Source organism: Anneissia japonica, unplaced genomic scaffold, assembly GCF_011630105.1.
Source record: "Anneissia japonica isolate Jap-2015-1 unplaced genomic scaffold, ASM1163010v1 scaffold288292_len1863012_cov191, whole genome shotgun sequence".
Classification (NCBI taxonomy): Eukaryota; Metazoa; Echinodermata; class Crinoidea; order Comatulida; family Comatulidae; genus Anneissia; species Anneissia japonica.
The window spans coordinates 297,744-302,912 of NW_022688773.1; the positions used below are offsets into that span (position 1 = coordinate 297,744).

At 36.5% G+C, this 5,169-nt stretch overlaps 1 protein-coding gene across 1 annotated transcript in view; it reads left to right on the plus strand.

Annotated features, from left to right (window-relative positions):
- Nucleotides 1–3,424: 3,424 nt before the first annotated feature.
- Nucleotides 3,425–5,169, plus strand: part of LOC117123076 — a 13,871-nt gene continuing 12,126 nt past the window's right edge. Inside the window, exon 1 of the mRNA XM_033268908.1 lies at nucleotides 3,425–3,637. The gene's annotated coding sequence lies outside the window, so the exon portion shown is untranslated. The remainder of the gene's footprint in view (nucleotides 3,638–5,169) is intronic.

The window sequence follows — 5,169 nt, forward strand, 5'->3', positions numbered from 1 at the left end:
ATATATATATATATAATATATGTGTGATAACTTTTTTTAAATTTCTTTTATTAACTACAAAAACGTTTCCACAAGAAAATGTTTTATACGATTTCTTGGTTTTACAATGATAAAATTTAATGTGTCTTTATAAATACAAATGTAAGTATTAACATTTGTTCCTATTTTCACTGCTTTTTGATTAGTTATTGCAAAGTGCTGTCAGTGGCGGATTTTTTTGGGGGGTGGGGTGAGGGAAAGGTTAGCCGGTCTGGGCCCTAAAATTTTCCCAAAAATAATTAAAAAAAATATGGAAAAATAGAAAATTATATTCAAATTTAAATCCGGGAGCGCCATTTCTGGCCATCTACAGGTGCCATGATCATACATTTTCTTGCCTCAACCCCAACCACGGTAGGGCTGAGGTGGGTTGACCCTATATTTGTGAAAGTCACTCCTTGGGCCCCCCTCTATTTCGAATTGCTGGATCCGCCACTGGCTGTATTTGTAGGATCTTGTGCAAGCGGTGGGGGAGGGGGTGGGGGCGATTGGGCCTGTACGTACAATTGGAGACGCTTTCAGGACAATCGGATTTATATTAACTTGATTTATAATATTCACAGTGTACATTGCCGTAGAAATGTATGCTCAACGAATATCACTGGACCTTTAAATCCATAGCGTTCATGAAATCGTCTAGCTTTGGAATTCCCTACAATAGTGAATAATACAATTTTGTCGTATCAACACTCGACATAGGATTCATAATTAGCATCCACCAGCAACTGTACTTTACCGAGCTGTCGATGCCGCCTGTTTACACGGAGCCTTTGCAACTCTGCAGTTGATTTCAAATCAGGTAGGCCTGCATCAACGATGGCCACAGATCCTATAATCTTATCACTGAGCTTAGGCCACTTTATAACAATCCCTTTCCTGTACATACTTCTTCAACAATCGGTACCGTTCGTACTTTCCACAAGAACACTGCGGTTGTAGTCGGTAATCTTCTTGAAAAACACAGATATACAGAAAACAATAACACAGAAGAAACAAGAATACAGTGTTCATCAGGGATTTAGTTAGAATAGAAACAACAAGGCATATGACATAAACAAACGACGTGATAGGAAAAAGCGGCAATATTAACGTGTACAAAGTGTCCCCATACAAGTGCCTTCCAATATACCATATTCGATCTGCAAAAGTTTCACTGCTGTTTCCGCTTGGGATTGTATAAGATCTCTGATATGGACATCACATAGTTGGAATTGTCGGCAAGAAATTTTCTGTGGAGGAAATATCCAAAGTATGTAATATTAATGATTTGTCTTGGGTAACATGATTCCTAAAGTATTAATAGTCCTTAAATCCTGCGTTTCTTTTAAAACAGTGTAGAAAATGGTAATCAATAGCAACTAGAACTGTCACTCGACAGAAAGATACCTCCTCTCTGTGCCTGAATTATACCGAACAACGCATGCCTATGATGGGCGATTCCATCAATTTTTTTTTTTATTGCTGAAGGGTAAATTTAAGGGAAAATATAATTTTCCGTGGCATTGACCTTGTCTTTTGACCCTTACTTTTCAAAATATATCACCTCTTTCTTAGATTATGTACTATTTCACTAATGTTTTTGATGATCCATTCTATACCGTAGTTTTTTTGCGTAATCTTGCTAACAAACGGAAAAACAGCGGTGAATACAGACTCACAGGTAAGGGTAATAAAAATTTAACAAAAAAATATAATAAAATGATTAAAAAAAACAATAACATTAATAATTATAATGAATAATAATGATAAGGATGACGACAATGATGATGATGACGTTAATGATAATAATAATGGTAACACTCTCAACATAGTGGCGTATCTAGGATTCTTCAAAATGTGGGGTGTGGCTAATGGGTGGGGGAGAGAAGGTGAAATGTAGGGATGTTATGAGGGGTCGCTGTTTCCTTCCCATAAATTGTGCGGTGAATTCAGTGACTGACCTCTAGACAAGGTGCACAATAATTGTGAAGTTATTATTGAATCTGTACTGAATTAATGGATGACTTTAAATCCTACGCTAAAGCAAACACTGCACAATGGCTAGACAGATGTTTTGCATGGACGCTATTGTCCACAAAATACAATAGAAGGTAAATATCGAATAAGAACATTTAATATCGACTAGTCCTACTATATAGCATGCATAGCTACGAACTACGGACTGATAATCGTTACTGGACACTGAGTGCACTCGACTGAGCGACCACCTCCACTACAATACATTATACATTAGTAATGGGATTTTTCCATGTAGGCCTACTTTTATTCTAAAATTTAATATCCTAATCCTTCCGTTAAAGAACGCAGTACACTCTTCGGAAAAGTAGGGGATTGTCTCCCGGTGTACGGTACTGTCCAATCACCACCAGAAGGACTCCACTGGAAATAAGTCTTCTTCTACACTTTCGTGGGCTATCCTTGGTGTTTTCACCGAATAAATCCAAATCCAAATCCAAATCCACCCCCTGTGACCATGTTACTATCATACCTCCATGCTGTGACGTAGTAAAATGCGTTCCAAATAATAGTAATCAGTTCAAACACTCTCTTCTTTGCATAAGCTGCTCTTGCCCTTCTACACAAGCAAGTTGTTCATAGCAGCTCTCACACTGGTCGGCGTCGGTCGTATATATAGGTCGTGATAGTGTGAGAGTTGCTTTAGATAAATGACTTTATAAGACCGTCTAAGTGATAAAGCCGACTTTTTCTTCGAGAAGTTAAGACTACCAGTTAAGACCGTTTTATAGCAATACGCCCCTGGGCTCATGGGCTTCTTTCCCCGATGGGATTTTTTTCGAGACTACTTTTGCAAACTAAATAGGGGGATTTTTTTTTTCTCTGCGACTAATTTGTTTTCTTTTCCGACGGGGACGGGGGTTGAGCTCTCCCCGACGGGAGAGGGGATGGCACCATTGCACTACTGGCATTATATTATGTCGTAATTGATTCGGACAATAACAGAGTAAATAGTAATATTAATAACAAAAGCAGCAGCATTACAACAACAACAACAACAGATATAACAATAACCAAAGGATCCACTGATTATTCGCAAAATAGAATATGAGTATGGTGACTCCGAAGAACGTCAGGCCATAATTGATTAATGTTAACGACTCGACACAAGAATGATAATTTTACAAAAACAACTACCGTACACTACTACTAAAATAATAATAATGTAATAATAATAATAATAATAATAATAATAATAATAATAATAATAATAATACGATTGACACTAATTTATTCATTACCTCCGTAATTATTAATCCATACATATGGTAGCGTTTCTTATTGAACTACTTATAAATGCGAATCTGCCATCTGTAAACGTACACTACACTGCGCATGATCAGTCAGGAACAAAGCCTGCAATTACCGTATACAGTACGTTTTAGTGCATTGCATCAAAAAACTCGAAATGTTAATCAGTAAATATTGTCTGCGTACAACGTGAATAAATTACTTCGTTAATTTATAAGCACTGTTTGGGTGACAGAAACCAAACGTATTAAGGTGTTTGATGACCTGGGAGATACAATAGTATACTACACTGCGTATACCACTGCGTGAATACTGTGACATCAAGCTATAGGTAAGGCATTAAAGTTGCTGTATTTATTTTCCAGGGCTTATTATGATTATTATTATTATTATTATTATTATTATTATTATTATTATTATTATTATTATTATTATTATTTAAAAAAATTATATTCATGAAATTGTATATTCGAGATGTGGGTATAACGGATTGTGATTTCGTCGATGAGTGCTAATACCATACCGGTAGTCTTTGAGTGCTACAGTAATGTTGTACAGAAAGGGATCAGCAATGGCAGCACATTTAAATCAAGAACAAGGGGTATGACATCGGTCACATCATCCGTGGCGGCGACCTAAGGAAATTATTCAAGGCTCAATTTGAGAAGGACAATGAAGAGGCCAATCATCAACATCTTGAGCCGGTGGCATAGCAGCGGAGCTACTGACAGTATCAACACTATCTTCTTTTGACATCGGAAAGTTAATGTGCAGTCATTCGTATGGCCACCGCAGGGCGATTCGTGCAACTGATGGAGGAGGTCCCATTTACTAGTCTGTTTCTTGGATTGGCACATTATAAAATATTCCGCCTACCTTTAATATTTAGCGCATTCATGATGTTTGCGTCCAGTCATTTTCATGATTTTTTTTAACGAATTACGATACAGACCAGTCCTGAGTCTCTAAATGAAACAGTTTCAAATCCTCACAGATAATTAAAAAATTAGCTTTAAGAGTCACCACTCTATAAAAACACAAATATTGTGTAAATAAATTAAAAGATTAATATATTACAGTATTATCATAGTGCAAAATTCCTTCTCATTGCGCTGAAACGCCGATTGGTAGATTTACTAACAGATGAAAAGATTCACATAGTGTCATGCAATTGTTCGTTTTGCGGAAAAGTGTGAATCCGTCCAAATTTGTTGGTGGAATTATGTCCACATAATATGTTCTCGCATACAACGCATGATCGTTGTTCTATGGGGAATAAATCAATAATAGATCTCTCTCTATTTGACAGGTCGATCATCTAACTGTCTATTCTACATGAATTTCGGTAAATCTCACATATGTTCACTCGATACGAAACGGCCAATGGCGGCCGGTGCCAGCTGGGGGACGGAAAGTCAGGGGAAAAATTGCATTGACATTTCACCACAAAATTTAACCACCTCTTCTTCATTAATTAGTTTTTGCATAATCCTTATCAATATTAATTTTTTATTCAAATTTCTTTGACCTTGACCATTTAATTCAAAATGTAAATCACTTATTCCTTAGACCCATTATGTACCACTACACTAAATTTTATATATTCATTCATTAGATTTTGCGTAATCAGGCTAACAGAAAAACAGCGGTGAATACATAACCTCCTTTGAGGTAATTAACTGTTTTCTCTCCGCGTGCGTGCGTCTTCTTTCATTAATCAACAGCATTGATACACAGAAAGAAGCAGAGCTCATTAATAAACATGAAGCAAATAGGCCTACATATGTCCTTTTCACAAACCAGGAATACTATTAGACCGTTTATTAATAATTATAGCAAAAAGACGCACGCAAAGAGTATATA